Source organism: Meriones unguiculatus (assembly GCF_030254825.1).
Source record: "Meriones unguiculatus strain TT.TT164.6M chromosome X unlocalized genomic scaffold, Bangor_MerUng_6.1 ChrX_unordered_Scaffold_31, whole genome shotgun sequence".
Taxonomy (NCBI): Eukaryota; Metazoa; Chordata; class Mammalia; order Rodentia; family Muridae; genus Meriones; species Meriones unguiculatus.
This window is the reverse complement of record NW_026843707.1, coordinates 8,423,895-8,443,075: the sequence shown is the minus strand read 5'-3', so window position 1 is coordinate 8,443,075 and position 19,181 is coordinate 8,423,895.

Here is a 19,181-nt window from a genome sequence, read left to right as displayed (position 1 = left end):
CGGTTCCATTGATCCTCCTTTACGTTTCTATTCCAATATCATGCAGTTTTTATTACTGTTGCCCTGTAGTACAGCTTGAGTTCAGGGATGGAGATACCTCCAGATGATCTGTTGTTGTACAGGATTGTTTGGAGATTCTGGGTTTTTTGTTTTTCCAAATGAAGCTGAGAATCTTTTTTTCAAGGTCTGTAAAGAATCGAGTTGGTATTTTGATGGGAATTGCATTGAATCTGTAGATTGCTTTTGGCAGGATGGCCATTTTCACAATGTTAATCCTACCAATCCATGAGCACGGGAGATCTTTCCATCTTCTGATATCTTCTTCGATTTCTTTCTTCAGACACTTGAAGTTTTTCTCAAACAGGTCTTTCACTTGCTTGGTTAGAGTCACACCAAGGTAATTTATGTTATTAGTGGCTATTGTGAAAGGTGTTTCTTTCTCAGCCTTTTTGTCTTTGGTATATAGGACGGCTTCTGATTTTTTTGAGTTGATTTTGTATCCTGCCACTTTGCTGAAGGTGCTTATCAACTGAAGGAGTTCTCTGGTTGAATTTTTGGGGTTGCTCATGTATACTATCATATCATCTGCAAATAGTGACACTTTGATTTCTTCCTTCCCGATTTGTATTCCCTTGACCTCCTTTAGTTGTCTTATTGCTCTGGCCTGGACTTCAAGTACTATGTTGAAGAGATATGGGGACAATGGTCAGCCTTGTCTGGTCCCTGATTTCAGTGGGATTGATTTAAGTTTCTCTCCATTGAGTTTGATGTTAGCTATAGGCTTGCTGTATATTGCCTTTACTATCTTTAGGTATGTGCCTTGTATCCCTGATCTCTCCAAGACTTTAAACATGAATGGATGTTGGACTTTGTCAAATGCTTTTTCTCCATCTAAAGAGATGATCATGTGGTTTTTCTCCTTCAGTTTGTTTATGTAGTGGATTACATTGATGGATTTCCCTATGTTGAACCACACTTGCATGCCTGGGATGAAGTCTACTTGGTCATGGTTGATGATATCTTTGATATGTTCTTGGATTCGGTTTGCAAGTATTTTACTGAGTATATTTGTGTCAATGTTCATAAGAGAGATAGGCCTAAAGTTCTCTTTTTTTGTTGGGTCTTTGTGTAGTTTAGGTATCAAGGTGACTGTGGATTCATAGAATGAGTTTGGTAGTGTTCCTTCTGTTTCTATTTTGTGGAATAGCTTGAGGCGAATTGGAGTTAGCACTTCTTTGAAGATCTTGTAGAATTCTGCGCTGAAGCCATCTGGTCCAGGGCATTTTTTGGAGGGGACACTGTTTTTGACTGCTTCGATTTCCTTGGGAGATATACGGCTATTCATTCTTTCTACCTGATCTTGACTTAGTTTTGGTAGATGGAATCTTTCAAGAAAATTATCCATTTCATTTAGATTTTCAAATTTTGTGGCATATAGGCTTTTGTAGTATGACCTAATAATTGTTTGGATTTCCTCAGTGTCAGTGGTTATGTCCCCATTTTCATTTCTGATTTTGCTGATCTGGATAGTTTCTCTCTGCTTTTTAGTTAGTTTGGCTAAGGGTTTGTCTATTTTGTTGATTTTCTCAAAGAACCAGCTTTTTTTTTCATTGATTCTTTGGATAGTTTTATTTGTTTCTAATTGATTGATTTCAGCCCTTAGTTTGATTATTTCCAGACGTCTGCTCCTCTTGGGTGTATCTGCTTCTTTTTTTTTTCTAGGTTTTTCATTTGGGCCATTAAGTTGTTTGTATGTGATGTTACGAATTTCTTCTTGCAGGCACTTAGTGCTATAAATTTTCCTCTGAGCACTGCTTTCACTTTGTCCCATAAATTTGGGTATGTTGTGCCTTCCTTTTCATTGAATTCTAGGAAGTCTTTAATTTCTTTCTTTATTTCTTCTTTAACCCAGCTGTCATTGAGTAGTAAGTTGTTCAGTTTCCATGTGCGTGTTGGCATTTGTTGTTTCTGTTGTTGTTAATGTCTAGCTTTAGTCCATGGTGGTCAGATAGTATACAAGGGATTATTTCAATTCTTTTGTATCTGTTGAGGCTTGCTTTGTGACCCACTAAATGGTCTATTTTGAAAAAGGTTCCATGCGGTGCTGAAAAGAAGGTTTACTCTTTTGAGTTTGGGTGAAACGATCTGTAGACGTCTATTAGGTCCATTTGATTTAGGGATTCTGTGAGTGCTTTTATTTCCCTATTTGGTGTCTGTCTAGTTGATCTGTCCCTTGGTGAGAGTAGAGTGTTGAAGTCTCCCACTACTGTTAGGATCAATGTATGATTTAAGCTTTAGTAATGTTTCATTTACGAATGTCGGTGCTCTTGTATTTCGGGCATAGATATTCAAGATTGTGATGTCCTCTTGGTGGATTTTTTCCTTTGATGAGAATATAGTGGCCCTCCTTATCTTTTTTGATTAACTTGGGTTGAAAGTCTATTTTATTAGATATTAGGATGGCTACTCCAGCTTGTTTTCTGGAACCATTTGCTTGAAAAACAGTTTTCTAGCCCTTTACTCCGAGGTAGTGTTTATCTTTGTTGCATAGGTGTGTTTCTTGGATGCAACAGAATGTTGGATCCTGTTTCCATAACCATTCTGTTAGCCTGTGTCTTTTTATTGGTGAGTTGAGTCCATTGATATTGATAGATAATAGTGACCAATGCATGTTGCTTCTTTTTGTAATGGAGTCGGTGATCTAACCCTGTTTCATTGCTTGTGTTCTTTTCATTTTTGTTGGGATATTATCTGTATGCCCTGTTTTCTTGGGTGAATTTGTTTTCATTGGATTGGAGTTTTCCTTCTAGTATCTTCTGTAGGGTTGGTTTGCTGTGTAGATATTGTGTAAATTTAGTTTTGTCATGGAATGTTTGGTTTCCTCCATCTATGTTGGTTGAAAGCTTTGCAGGGTATAGTAATCTGGGTTGACATATGTGATCTCTTAGAGTTTCCATGATACTTGCCCAGGCCCTTCTGGCTTTCATAGTTTCTAATGAGAAGTCCGGTGAGATTCTGATACGTCTACCTTCATATGTTACTTTGCCTTTTTCCATTGCTGCTTTTAATATCTTTTCTTTGTTCTGTAGATTTAGTGTTTTGACTATGATGTGACGTGATGTGTTTCTTTTCTGGTCTAGTCTATTTGGAGTTCTGTAGGCCTCTTGTATATTTATGGACATCTCTTTCTTTAAGTTGGGAAAATTTTCTTCTATGATTTTCTTGAAAATATTTTCTGGACCTTGGAGCCTGGAGTCTTCTTTTTCATGAATTCCTATTATTCTTAGATTTTGTCTTTTCATAGCATCCTTGATTTCTTTGATATTTTGTGATTGGAACTTTTCTGATTTTACTTTTTCTTTGAGAGAAGTATCCATTTCTGCAAGTGTGTCTTCAGCTCCAGAGATTCTGTCTTCCATCTCTTGTATTCTGTTGGTGATGCTTACTTTTGAGGTTCCTGATCTTTTCTCCAAGTTCTCCAGCTCAAGGGTTTTCTCATTTTGTGTTTTCTTTATTGATTCTAATTCTGTTTTCATGCCTTGCCCAATTTCTTTCATGTGTTTGAATTTGGATTCCTGTCTCTCTACGATGGCCTCTATTTCTTTTTTCATTTCCTTCTTATATGCCACTAATTTTTCCTCTACTTGTGTATCTATTTGTTTGGCTATGTTTGCCTGTGTTTCTTTAAGGATATTGTCTATTTCTTCTTTCTTTGCCTCCAATTGCCTGGCCAAATCTTTGAAAGACTTGTTCATTTCCTCCTTATGAGCCTCAAATAATTGGGCAAGCATGGCTTTAAAATCATTTTCCTGTGCTTCTGCTGAATTGGAGTATCCATCGATTTTGGGGTTTGCTGGTGAAGTCATGATGTCCTGATTTATGTTGGAAGTGTTCTTTTGCCTACCCCTGGCCATTGGCTTATCTGAAACATTCCCTGTTTGTTTTTGGATTCTGCAGATCAGACTGGTGCTGTCTCTCTCTGGCATCTGGAGAGTTTTTAAGGAAGCTGAGAACTCTCAGCGTGTGCTGAGGAATAGCTGTACCTGTGGGAGGAAAGTACGCAGGCAAAAACTGGGCAAATGCAAGCGTGTCTGTGTGTGTGTGTGTGTAAGTGTGCGTGGACGTGTGTCTCGAGGGACAGAGTGATGGCTAATGTTGAACCCTTGAGTGTGTGGGAGGGGCTCTGCACTGTATATGTCGCAGGCGCTACTGATAATCGCAGTGCAATTTCTGGCATTAACTGTCTTAACTTTTCAGTTAGACCCACAGGGCAGGAACTTCAATGTCCCTAGTGCTCCTCTGTTTCCCAAAGTGGGTATGTGTGGGGGAGGGGGTTCGATGCCTGGCTTCTGTTTCAGAAGGTCCCAGGATCTGGGGAACTGCAGATTCTCAAGGGTGCACTCACTTACAGGCAGGTCACTTGGCAGAGATCGTGGTATCCGGGGCTCTCTGCTCTCTGGTTTGGCCCTTCTTCTTTGATGTGCTCTGAAAGATCTGTGCTGCTGTCACTGCCAGGTCCTGAGGTCTTGCTGCAGCTGGAGATTTCAGGGTGGTCACATCAGCAGGGATGGGGTAACCAGGCTCTCTGTTCTCTGGTTTGGCCCTGGTTAGTCTTAAACTGGAGGGTTGTTGTACCCCACCAGCTCAGTGCTGCTCCACCACCAAGTCCTGCTGTAACTGGAGACTGGATCAGTAGTCTGGATGCTTTCTGGGAAGTCCTGGGATCTCTTAACTGTGCTCTCTAAGCTTGGGAGGCCCAGCGCCTGGTATGTCCAGGTTGTATGACATTTCTGCCTGGTTTTGGTGAGTATATAGCCTATTCTCTGTCACTGTGGGATTGGGCAGGCCATACTGTCAGTGATTGTGATCCAGCCAAGCTAGTATGGCCTCTGGCAGATTCGCGCCTTGGGAGGATGTTGCAGCCACCTCGCGAATCTGGCGAAAATCCTTTTTCTAATTCATTATCCATATATATATATATATATATATATATATATATATATATATATGTATATTAGTAAATGAAGGGAATAAACACTTTACTATCATTTTAATATCATTTCATGTTAGAAAAATAAAAGTTAATGATTATGTTATAAATAAACATTCTAATCTTTTATTGATATAGCACATCTGGATTTCTACTGCAAAAGTGAAAAGAATTGTTTTGATTATGTCACTTGTTTATAACTCGTTCCATTCATATTGCTCTATTTCTCAAATGGTTTTAGGTCTATTGATGGGCGATGCTGTTGTGAAATATTCTAGAATATCTGTGCAAATACAAGTGAAAGGAATTGTAGTCAAACGATTGGAAGAAAAAGGTTGCAGATATTTCATCTCTCTTGGAGCTTTAAATCTGCTCACTTCAGAGTATTCTAAATGGAGGTATCAAAGACCATGAGTAACAGTCATCCTCTTCCCTTTGTGGAGAGAATGATCTCCCTCAAGGTTGAAAATCTGGCAAACCACAATTCATGCTGCACCCTGAGGCATATCTTTGAGCATGATGGGCCTGATAGTGATGTAAACATCCCCCAAATCCATTGACTAAAAGTCCATATTGGTTTCCTTAATCTATTTCCACAACAAACATGATGCCAAGGATGCCATGTGTCTGCTACATGGGTTTTTACTAGACGGATATAAACTAAAGTTACAGATGGTTTACAAAATGGATCCACAGTACTCTCAAACTGACTGTAGCAAGGGAGGCCAAAAACATTATGAGGAAGACATTCATAAATTCCGTCGTCAAGGTGACACAAGCATTCTTGTCCCACCACTGGTATCAAACCATAGATCATACCAGATCTTCTCCAGGCCACTCACAATCCCTGGCTCAGTCTCAATATCGCTTTCAAAGGAGATCATCAACAAACAAAGGATCCAAGACCATGTTCTCAGTGTCCAGGCAATAGCTGGTTCCATGAGACAGGTCTCATCCAAGTTTCGGGAATCTTCCTGGATCAAGCATGAAGAAATATAAATATAAATATTCAGGCAAGAGTGCACCCAAGTGTCACTCAGGAGAAGGTAGGAACAGAGAGTTTCAATACTCCTCAACACATAGCCTGAGTATTGGGAAAGATGAGGGTCAAGAGAAAAACCACTTACTGAGTTGAGAGAGATTTTCAAAACAACAGGGGAAGTAGGAAAATTGATACATTGTATAGTATTTTATTGTAAACCTTTTTCAACTTTTAACCTACATTTACTATTACACTTATTGTGTTATTTGAATATTATGATTACATGTAAAGTATTGAAATACTTATTTTTTCCTTTGTAAATTTTTGAAATAAAACATAATCAACTTTAGAATATTTGCCTATTTAATAAGTTAATAGAGTATTAGCACTAAATCCTCCTATGACAATATGTACTCTGATTTGTTATCTAAAACTTGGTAATTAGATATTCTTCTTTAGAGTCTTCATCCTTTCAAGTTAAAAGCTATATATTTATTTGGTATAAATGATCAATAAATCCTTTAATTGTATAATGGTATTATGATTATTTTATAATATTGATTAAGCAGCATGGTTAAATTTAAATGTTTTGTGTATGTATCAAGAACATTGGTACAATAGCTGAGAAATTGTACTTAGGTATTATTGTGGTGTTAACAGTACAGATTAACTGACAAGTTTAGAGCTTGAAAAGTCTCTTAGGCAATTCATTTGGTTAAACTAGTTCTAGTGTCTCTTGCTTTCCTTCTTTACTGTATGGTTACTACTGCAAAATCCCTGGGTCATAAATTATGTTCAATTCCTCACTTTTTAAAAAAAGAAAATAGAGTTATTATATAATATATTCTGATCATAGTTTCTCCTTTTACAACTTCTCTAAGATGTTCCCGACCACTTAAATCCACACACTCAAACACTTCCTTTCTGTCTCTCATAAGTAAGCAGTTAACAGTATAAGAAAACAACAACATAAACATAATAAGAAACACAGGAATGGATAAAAACAAAACAATACTTAATCTGTGGTGGTCACGTAGGGTATAGGGTGTGATATAAATTTTTTCCTTACTGTTGATACTTGCTTTATTTTCAAGACTTTGGTCAATTTTGGAAGAAATTCTATGAGCTATTGAAAAGAAAGTATATTCTGAGTTTGCGTTAAATCTTCTCTAAAAGTCTGCTAAGCTTATGTACATGTGAAATCTTTTAGCTACAGCTTTTATCGGGTTAGTTTTTGTCTGGATCACTTGTAAATTACTGAGAGTGAGGTCCTGAAGCCTCCCACTACCACTGTGTGCAGGTCAATATACTTTTCTATCTGTAATAGTATTTCTTTTATGAAGACAGTTACTTTTGTGCTTGGTATATGAATGCTTAAAACAGCAATAGCTTTTTGGCAGATTTTTTTTTTTCAACTTTGATGACTATGTAGTGTTCCCTGTCTTTTCTGATTAGTTTTTAGTCTATTTTGTTTTGTTTTTTGTCAGATATTAAAACTGTTTCACCTGCTTGGTTTTTGTCTCCATTTGCTTTGAACATGCTTTTTCTTTCTTTTATCCCGAGGTAAAGTTTGTTTTTGACTTTGATATCTTGTTCTTGGATATCACAGAATGATGCATCCTGCTTTTTTTTTTTTTTTTTTTGATTCTTTGTTAATTATACTTTATTCACTGTGTATCCCCCTGTGGTTGCCTCTGTCCTCCAGTCCCAATTTCTCCCTTCCTCTCCCCTCTGCACAAATGCCACTCCCCAAGTCCACTGATAGGGGAGGACTTATTTTCCTTCCTTCTTTTGCTAGTCAGTTAGGCCACATCAGGAGTAGCTCCATTGTCTTCTTCTATTGCCTGGTAATGCTGTGTCACCCTTCCGGGGGCCAGGGGTTAATGAAAGAGCAGGCTGAACAGTTAATGTCAGAGACGCTCTCTGTACCTATTACTATGGAACCCTGCACTGAGATGGGGTACATCTCTGCAGGGGTCTTATGTTATCTCTATGCATGGTCCTTGGTTTGGAGTATCAGTTTCAGGAAAGACCCCTGTGCTCAGATTTTTTGGTTCTGTTGCTCTCCTTGTAGAGTTCCTGTCCTCTCCAGATCTTACTGTTTATCACTTCTTTCCTAAGATTCCCTGCTGTTTGCCCAACATTTGGCCATAAATCTCAGCATCTGCATTGATAGACAGCCTTCTTTCATAGGATTCCTTGTACTTTGCCAAAAGTTCGGTCAAGAGATTAAATATTTATACGTTTTATTTTTATTGAGTGTGGTAAACATCTTTAAGTTGAAATTTTCTTTCTAGTGCCATATAGAGAGCTGAAATTGTTGTAGATAGATCCTGCTCAAATTTGGTTTCTCCAACTAATGTGATTGATAGTTTGGCTGCCAAATTTTCTCTCATCATTTGGAGAATATGTGTCAGGCCCTCTTTTTTCTAGAACCTCCATTGAGAAATCGGGCTTTATTTAATGGGTCTGTCTTCATGATTTATCTTATAGCTCCCAATTTTCTTTTCAAATTTCATATTTTTTCCTTTCTTTCCTTGACTGCAAATTTCATGATTTACTGGTTCTTAATTAATGAATAGTATTCCATTGTGTAAATGTTCCACAATTTCTGCATTCATTTCTTAGTTTATGGACATCTGGGTTGTTATCAGATTCTGAAAATTACGAAGAAAGTTGCTAGGGACATAGTAGAACAAATGCCCTTGTTGTGTGCTTGAATATCTTTTGGATATATGCCAAGGAGTGGAATGGCTGGATCTTGAGGAGGCACTATTCCTAATTGTCTGAGAAAGATCCAGACTGATTTCCAAAGTGCATGTACATTTTCCATTCCCACTAACAATGAAGGAGGTCTCCCTTTTCTTTACGTTCACTCCAGCATATTTTGTCACTGGACTTTTTGATCTGAGCCATACTGACAGGTGTAAGATCATCCTGGGTGAGTTATCCCCAAAGCAGAAAGATATACTTGATATATAACTTAGTTCTTAGTGGACGGTAGACATAAAATATAGGATAAACATACATAATAGGTATATCAAAGGTAGCTAAGCATGAAGGAGGACCCTGAGTTAGATAATCAAGCCTCACTCAGACAGCCAATTTGGAAGAGTGAACAGCCAATGGGGAAGAGCCAACAGGGAAGAACACAGGAGTCTTATAACAGAGAGCCACTGATAGATTCTACCCAGCAGGGTATCAGAGCAGATGCTGAGACTCACAGACATAATTCGGGTAGAGTGGAGGGTACCTTATAAAACAAGGAGGAGATAGAAAGACCTAGAGGGGACAGGAGCTCCTCAAGGAGAGCAACAGAAACAAAAAAAGTCTGTGCAAAGGGGTCTATTCTTAGATGAATATTCCAACCAAGAAATTTGCTTGGAGATAACTTAGAATCTAAGCAGGGATGTAGCCCATGGACAGCTCAGGTCACAAAGGAAGAAAATGTAGCCTGTTTTGATGAGACATGATAGGCTAGGATCAGATGGAAAGGGAGGAAGACCTCCCCTATCAGTGGACTTAGGGAGGGGCATGGGAAGAGAGGAGGGATGGAGGAAAGCTGGGATTGGGAAGGGATGTGGCAGGGGTATATAGCTGGGATACAAAGGGAGTAAACTGTAATTATTTATAAAGTAATTTTAAAATTAAAATAAAACAAACTATATTAAAAAAAGTAAATGGAGATTGTAACACTAACATGTTATAAAATTCTAGGATGTATAATGGTATTGCAAATAAGTATTATTTTTTTCCAAGTCATCCTGGCTGAACCAAGACATATGCAACCAGATTAGTAATGTCTTAATTAAAATAAAATTTCAACCTTTCCCCACTTCCATTTCCTCCCTCCAACCTTCCCCCTTTCTTCCTGCCTTTATATCTTCTAAAATTCATGACTTTATTAAATTCATATTTATTGTTACATGTACACGTAAAAAGAGAAATATAGTCATACAACACACTAAATTTAATTCCTGTTGCTTTGTGAATATGATTCCAGTGCAGAACACTTCGTATTGGATTACTAACAAGTGATGTCTTTTGGGGGTAGTAGTATGTCCTCTACCAGCAGTTATTAATTGCCTTTAGTTCTGTGTTCATTGATGAGTCACTCATTCCACATCAACAAGTCTATTACTGTCCTTTTTGGGTTTTGTTCTTCGTTTTGAAAAAGTATTGCTAAAAAAAAAGAAAGAAAAAAAGAAAAAGTATTGTTATCATCACCACACATCCAAAATTTCCCATCCTCCATGCACCCTGGAAAGTCCAGGGAGAACTTTTCACTTCTATATAAAATATACATCATATGTTTTAAGCATGCCTGTCACATTTTAGAGTTCTGGTTAAGTATTTACTATATTCATGAAAAATAAAAGAAAAAATAAACAGTAAACAAAATCTCTAACATAAATCCTGTACTAAGGAGCTCTCATACAGAGCTTATTCATTCATTCATTCATTCATTTGCTAATATAAACTGTGTTTTGCTGGGGAATAGAAACTTAACTTGAATTTCATGCTTACACACACAATAGGCTCTACCACTGTGCTATGCCATTTCTGCAGCTCCCTAGTAGAATTTTGAAATAGTTAAAAATCTTTTTCACTGAGTGCAAGGGTTTTAACAACATAAGACAAAGCCAGTAAGATAATGTTTTATTTTATTTTATTTTATTTTATTTTATTTTATTTTATTTTATTTTATTTTATTTTATTTTATTTTTTAAACAAGACAACACAACCAAAGAGAGTCTAGATCTGCTCCAGTGCTCTACTGGCTTCCTCAAGATGGTAGGCAATGGGACTTGGGTCCCGAGCCAGCTCTGCTCTGTTGTTTTCTCTGTCTGTGCTGTGTTTGCTGATTCTGACTGAGGTGAGTCGTGCAGTTGTGGAGCAGGCAGAATGGGGCCATATCTCCCCAGCAATACCAGAAGGTATCCTCTCTACAGGATGGTGAGATTCAGTGCCATTAGCCACAACATCCTGGAAGGTTTCAACAAGATAGTGAAACTGGGCTTCTTGGTTAAGTGCCAGGAGCAGAAGGTTTTCACAGGACTATGAGAGTGGGTGCCAAGTTTTGGAGTCTTACCATCAGTACCAGAATTTTCCATTGAACAGGCAGTGAGAGTGAACAACCAAAGTCAGAACCAAGATCGATTTGTCCTAGGAATGTTTTCACAGAAGTTAGGATTTGCTGGATGGCCTAAGGCTGCATGTTCAGAGCTGCAACCTGATGTTTCCAGGAATGCATCCATAGCAGGTGGACTTGGGCAGGAGTCTAGAATTTTATTTTATTTTTCCTGGAATGATCCTGGTGGCCGGAATTTGGATCTTTGCATATTCACATGGATTCTTCTTTCACCTGAGAAACAGACTGCAGGAGTTTGGAGCCCACAGGAAGACCTGCTGGTCACTCTCCTCCCAGTGCTGAGCTGCTATTTATAGACACTGTGTGCTTGGCCCTTCCATCTTGAGTCTTCTATTTAATTTGTCTTAGGCTTTGTTTTACTTGGGATAATGTTACAATTCCTAAAATCTGTGTGGACACCTTCTGAAGGGACCGATGTAGATTCCAAGATTCATTTGAGGTTATATTTTCATCAGATCCTGTGTCCACCTAACTTTTAATTTTAATTATATTTTGTTCTCATTTTAATCTTGGTCTGTGGTCATTCATATCCGTTTGCTAAAACTACTTCCAAAACCACAAGTAAATCTGTATCCTTGTGTTCCACCATGCCTCTACCCAAGTACACTGATAGGCGAGATCCTCTTGTCCTTCCCTCTGACCTTAGCCTATCAGATCTCATCACTACTGGCCACATACTGCTCCCCCATCGGGGGAGGAGTAGGTGTCAAAGAGCCAGCCATTGAGTTCATGTCAGAGACAGTTCCTGTTCCCATTTCTAGGGATCACACTTAGACACTAAACTGCCATAGGTTATATCTCTGCAGGGGTTCTAAGTTATCTCTAAGAATGGTCCTTGGAGTATTAGTCTCAGAAAAGACCACTTTGCACAGATTTTTTGGTTCTTTCGCTCTCGCTGTTGAGCTCCATCCCCTCCAGGTTTTCCTCACTCTCTCTACATTCATAAGATTCCATACTTATTATTTTAACATTTTACCTGACTGAAATTGGCTTATTTTGTTGGTGGAGATAACCTTTCAAAATAAAATTTAAAAAAGCAGTTTTTGATTCTGTCTAAGACGTTTCTAAACTTATCCAGGAACGAATTAAGCTTGCTAAAATGAATTTGGACTCTCCTTTTTTACTTAAATATTGTTTATATAAGCAAAGGCATTGATTCTGAAAGATTTTAATTCATGAATGAGATAATTCATTAGGTTCTTCTTCATGTGGAATTTTTATTAAAGAAAATAAATTATTCTCTCATACAGTACTCCCCTATTACAATTTTACCTATTTATATTCCTCTAGCTCCACTCCACATCACCTCTACCCCAAGATATTCTCTGCCTCTGTTTTCCTTTAGAAAACAACAGGCCTCCAAAAAACAGCAACCAAACGTGGCAAAACAAGATACAGTAAGACAGTACTAAATCCCTTATATTGAGGACAGACAAAAAAAACCCAATAGTAAGAAAAAAAATAGGCAAGAAATCAGGATCACACCCAGTCTCAATGTTTGTAGTCCCTGAAAAACACAAAGGTAACAGCCATAAAATATAGGTAGAGGACCTATGCAGGTTATAAAACAAATTTTTGAGAAGTATTTTATGATGTGTTTGATATTTAGAATCCCTTCTTACTTCTTATTTTGATAACAGGTAAAGAAGGCCCTATACATAATATGTTTAGATATGATACTCCTTATTCCCAGCCAAATACCTTTGAACAATATGAAGTCAAACCAGGAAGAGAAAAAAGAAAATCTCCATCATGGAAAGGGGGACCACTGAACAATTCACACATTCCTAATTCTGTGAAAGGAAGTGCTAAGAATAATTATGAGAACCCAGCTGCAAAACATGTTACAAGATTTCTTGGAGAAGAAAATATGGAGGACAACCAGAGACAAGTGGAAAATACATCATCCAAGCCTGTGCTTGAAAGGCCAAGTAAATCAAAGAGAAATGCAAGTGATACACTGATGGTGGGTCCATCTACCAGAAGTCAGACTAGGAAAAGATGCAGAAATTCACAAATTTGGAGAGAAAGTTCATGGATGGAAAGTAAGTTATATCAAGTGACAACATGATTGTTCCACCATATGGAAAGGATTTATTGTAGCATGAAAAAGAGAACAGCCAGAGGCATTTGGAAGTATGCACAGCAAAAAGAAAGGAAAGGTAGAATAAACATATCTAGCATTCTGGGCAACACCAGAGTTTTCTGTAAGAGATGGGAGAATAGCAGGAGATGGACAATAAAGAATACCTAGTGAGAATATCTAGATTATAAGTAGGATCAGTAGCTGGGGGAGGCCAGGGTAGCTATGGGTGATTTGAAGGGCATTTTTTGTGTAGGGAATGGGAGAACCTAGTGGCTAGAATGGAACTTGATATGCTCATAAGCATCATAGGAATATGTTAATTGGAGAGCAAGACATTCCTTTTGCTAGAGGTAAAGCAAATTGCTCCTTTTGGTAGCCAGGGAACTATCATAACGAGTGCCTGGGTTATGCTGACATTGATCTAACTGCCAGAAATCCATGTATTGTCCATGTTGAGTTCATTTCAGCATGTTTGAACTGCCCTTTGAAGTTTGGCTAATTGACTGTCTTTGGACCTGAACTAGGTCACCACTGAATTCAGTGAACATACTGTTACAGATTTTTTTTTTTAAATTCTCTTCCAAAGAATGGCTATTCAGTAAAATGGGTTCCAGTAAATTGTCAATTTCTGACATGGAACTTTCATAAATTTTTTGACATCCATTTTCAGGAGGATTGTTAACATAGCCATTTATTTTTATAATACTCTCTAGTATTTAGTGATAGTTATCAATTTTACATATATGTTAGCAATTTATAGTTCTCTTTTATAAAGTAAGATGCAGGAGAAATTCAACAGTGCAAACAATGTTTCATTATGATAACCAACTATCTCTTATCCTTAGCTAATTATGTCTGTCTGTGGAGGCATTTTTAATCTTGAGAAATTATTATGATTGGTTAAAACTAAGTTTAGGCACCATACTGTGACTTACCTACTGTGAAATTACCAAAAATGCTTCTGGTTTCATACAACATAAAATGCATCTTCCGAGGGGTATCTCCATGGCATAATAGTGACTGTAATAGTAACCTTGAAAAAATAAAAACAAATATGTATTCTAACCAAAGAATTTATATTTTTCTTCACAAAGTGAAATACGAATTTTTACTCTAGTGCAAAGGATTATTAAAAGTTTTCTACTTGAAAATAGTATTATATTAAGTCCCTAGATCATACAATATAAATTTAGGTTTTGTAGCATGCTCTTATATATACTATTGTAGACCCAGCATATTGATTTTGTATGATAGGTAATTTATTTCAACTCCAAATCAACAAAACATTGAGAATGATATGGAAAATCCTGCCAATATGTATTCTCTGAACATGCCCTCATCCCTGATATTATTTTGCTCAAATGTTAATGAGATGCATCACTGAAGGTCTGTCTCTTGTCTTTCTTATGCCTTACTTAATAGTTAAAGAGAAATATTATCTATTATTATATGTCTTAGTTTATTTCTTTAGTGAAACACCATAATCAAAATTAAATTGGGGAGAAAGAGGTTCATGTAATTTTATAATAAAGTATACTTTAATTTACAGTATTATATTGTAAACTATAATCTGCCCTGAAGAGAATTTAGAGGCAGAACTCAAGGAACAAACCTGCAGGCAGGAAATGAAGAAGAGATGTTAGAGAATACTACTTACTGGTTTGCTCTCCTGACATGCTCAGCCTGTTGCCTTACACCATACTATCCTTTTCTCCCAGGTGTGGCAGCAACAACATTGAACTAGCTCTCTCACATCAATCACTGAACAGGCATTTGTACAACAAACCTGCCTACAGGCCAATAAAATGGATGCATTTTCACAGCTGTAGTTCATCCACAGATGACTCTAGATTGAGTTAGTTTGACCAAAAATGAATAAATAAATAAATAAATAAATAAGCCAGAAAAACAGAAACAACAACAACATCCAAATCCAATAACCCAACCCAACTAAAATAAATGAAATAAACACCAAAAAAAAAAAAAACAAAACGAAACCTACTCACAACACATTATCTGAGAAAAGAGCCCAACTCGATATTACATATAAGCAACAGCATTTTGCATTAATTTAAAATACACTGATTTGTCTAGGATTCTCAGTATTGCATGAGTCAAAGAAAATTTTACTTTTTCTTTGTGTCTTTAAGGATCAGCACTAATTTGGGATTTTAAAAATCATGCCACATCAAAATAGTTCCATATGTTTACCATTTCCGTTCTGATATGCTTACCAATTATTTTAAACCACTTTCCCTTTCTTTTTTACCTTTCTACCAACGCTGAAAAGTAGACTGACTTCTGTAGTACATTATGTAAGTTAATTTTATAGGCTTTAAGTTATTTCATTATGACAGAAAGTCTGTTTAAAACACATCATCCAGAAGACATATGTAAATGATTTAAATCTAAATGGAACTTTCTTCATTTTTTTGCCTCTATATTAGTCATATATTTTGAAGAACACACGTATTATCAAAATCATGTTAGACAAGCCTAGAAATAATTCCACAGAAAATGAATATTATATAATAATTTAACTTGAAATACAAAACTAATATACACTATCATATCTGGAGTATTCATTAAATGTCCATTTGAGTACCTTGGCCATGAGATATAAGAATGTGGCCGTTGACCTATCTTGCACAGTAAAATATCACAAAGATTCCCCTCATGTTCCCCTTTCTGCTATTTCTCTTGCAAATAGATGATGTGATCAATCAGTTAGGAAGAGGTTTTATAACTAAAGGTGTCTTTAGGTCTCTAGGTAGGAGAAAAGACAATCAATAAAGCTTTCCTTGGCTGGAGTTTGGCTATATAGAATCTTTGTACAGTTGCTTCTGCTCATCCCTCTGCTGAGGTGTTAGTGAGTCTCACTCTAGCCTAGGGCAGACTAGATTTCCTCTGAATGGAACACTGTGCTGCTGCTTTTAAGCATTTTTTCTCCCAGTAAAATTATTCTGCATGCCAGGATTCAAAGAATACTTGCAGGACACTTGCTTTGGGTTTCCACAGTGGACTGTCAAGGAAGAAATCTTCCTTTCTCTCTGATTCACCTTGTTACTGCATCAGCAGGAGTCTTGTCAATTTTGCTTAAACTTTTTGTAGACTTCTTTATTTTTTTTAAATTCATTTATTTTTTATAAAGTACAGCTTATTCACTTTGTAGCCAATATTAGCATATTCCCTCATCCCCTCCCTAACCCATATACTTCCAAGCCACTCCCAAATCCACTGATAATGGTGGAAATTTCTTTTGTCTCTGAATCATCTTGTTACTACATCAGCACTAGTCTGGTCCTTGTTTAAAAACTGTTTGTAGGCATATTATGTTTTCTTTTTACAATTTTATACATGAGTACACTGTATTTACATCATTTCTTTTTATATATCATTATAGATCTTTATTAGGAAGTTATATCTTTCTAAATTATTTTTATTTTTATTAATTACAGTTTATTCACATTGTATCACCTCTGTACCCTCCTCCCTCCGCCAATCCCAATCCCACTGTCTCTCCCTCTTCCCCACCTGCACCCCTCCCAAAGTCCACTGATAAGGGAGTTCTTCCTCCCATTCCCTCTGATCCTAGTCTATCCTAGTCTATCTGGTCTAATCAGGAGTGGCTGCATTGGTCATTTCAATCTCTCTCTCTCACCTGAACGTCCTCCCATCTATCTCTAACTTCTCAAAGCATAGCCCCTCCTTTCAATAATGTAATATACAAATGTAATGACTACTGAGTAAATTTACTGTAGCTCATGTTTATATGTGTCTAAGGCTGGCTACTTTGTGGAATGGATAACCTCTCTGTTCTTTGGAGGAAACTCCCTACGTATACACTCTTACCATCCACTGCTTATAACTCTTCATCTAGGAGTGGGGAATCTTATGATTTACTGTAACCCTATTTGTATGTGTACTGGTGAGGTCTTTATGCAGTTTTTTTGTAGCAACCATGCTGGATATATATTCTTGCAACTCTTCAAATAAAATACTGAAAACAAAGATTCTCTGGGGTTTTTCTAAGGTATGTAAATCCTGAAATATCTGTTTTGTTGCATTTTAAATCTGTGTTGTGATATGTGAAGGGTTCTGTGTGTTTTTACTTCTGTTTTGTCTCTTGCTACACTTTCCTTTGGCCTTTATCCTTCCCTTTGTTAATACAGCTATCACAGGGGTTCTTCTCTCTTCTATACATCTACCCTGAAATTTTTCTGCTATTGTGTATGCTCTGTAAATTTTCTGAGACACTTCATCTTCAGCTCCATTTCCAAACATCTCAGTTGTAGTCACTTCACACTAGAATTAAACCCAATTAACAATGAGCCTTTCAAAATGAACTTGTTACTTTTCTTGCTGCTGACCACCATGTTTTCCTGTCACCACTCACTGTACTGGAGAAAAGATTTCCTGCTATACCTGTTAGACCTTGGGAACAATACCAAACCTTGACATGGCATGATTTGCTATCCTCTTGGCCCCTTGTTATTACTGTTTTTGAAGCAAAATTTCAAAGCACTGTTACATAATGGCTCTCTATTTTGGAGTTCCTTTATGAGATTGTTCCACTTGATGATAATAGGTGTAGACAATCACTTGTAGGATGTGCCTATTGGAATTTTTTTAAGATTCAGGCTATCTTTCTTTTATTACTAAAATTTGGCAGAGAGTGAACAACTGTCTTACATTACATCACAGTAATTTAAACTGATCCAATATCAGTGGAGTGGTGCATCATAAAATTTTAAATGCATGGAGCACTAATGTTTGGCAAAGTTATTGCTGGAGAATATATAGCAAATAATAAAAAAGCAAATGAGATATCTACAATCTGAGTCAATATTTAAAAAAAAAAACACATGAGTATCAAACAGGTGAACGTGAAATACTCAAGTTTTGTAATATGTCTCAGTAAAGAAAAGGAAGGAGGAGCCAAGGGCTTCCAAGATTTAATGATTCAACTAGATGTCAGTGACCTCTGAATACTCCAAATTCAACATTGTTAAAATTTCTGTATGAGTTTTTTGAGCATCTTACATTAAACAAAACTAATATTTTCTATAATTTAGCAGAACAAATATTTAGTTGGGATTGAAGTTTTACTTTGCAAACTAAAAGTCTTTTTTTAAGGTTTTTACAACAAGGAATATTCTTAAAACACTATTATTTTATTTTTTCTTGGTTGTAAATTGTAAACTGTGTGCTATAATAATAACAATTATGGTAGTAAAAGACTGTCAATCATTGAGAGAGCACTGCAATGGAATCTTGATATGCACTCACTTACATCTAAGGTGGCAAATGATATTTACCATTTTTCCATGTATTTGTTTGTCACTTCTATTTCTTCTTTACAGAAGTCATACAAAGACACTGTATATCAACAAATGAAATTTGGCATAATTCTAATATCCTCCCCAAAGGACATCTGTTAATATCCTCAGAAAAATTTTGGTAGTGATAATGGGTAGTTATATCTGTGTGTGTGTGTGTGTGTGTGTGTGTGTGTGTGTGTGTTTGTGAATGTTTAATTCTATAGAGTTTTACAAGGTTAAGTGTGCTTTCAATGATTTTAACACACAGATTCCCACCTAATACAAACAGGTGTTTGTTCTTCACTGAAAAAAACTACCAAAATTGGTCTATCAAGAATTGGTCTTTCTTTCTCAGGGTTGAATAACAAATATTACTGTATAATAAATGTCCACTATCATGTTTTATATTTTGTAATTCAGGAGATTAAAAATAAAGTTATAGACTGAAAATATTTTTAAAACAAAAAATTTGAATTTTGAGACTCATATTGCACCCTGTGTAGAATTTGTTTTATGTTATAAGTTACTTTTTAAGTTATAAGTAATTTTTAAAATATAAGTGAAGATCACCTTGTGTTCTTGGACAGGAACTATGTCCAATTTCTATTCCCCTTCTCAGTTATGTGTCTAGGATTGGAGATCTCGGGAAT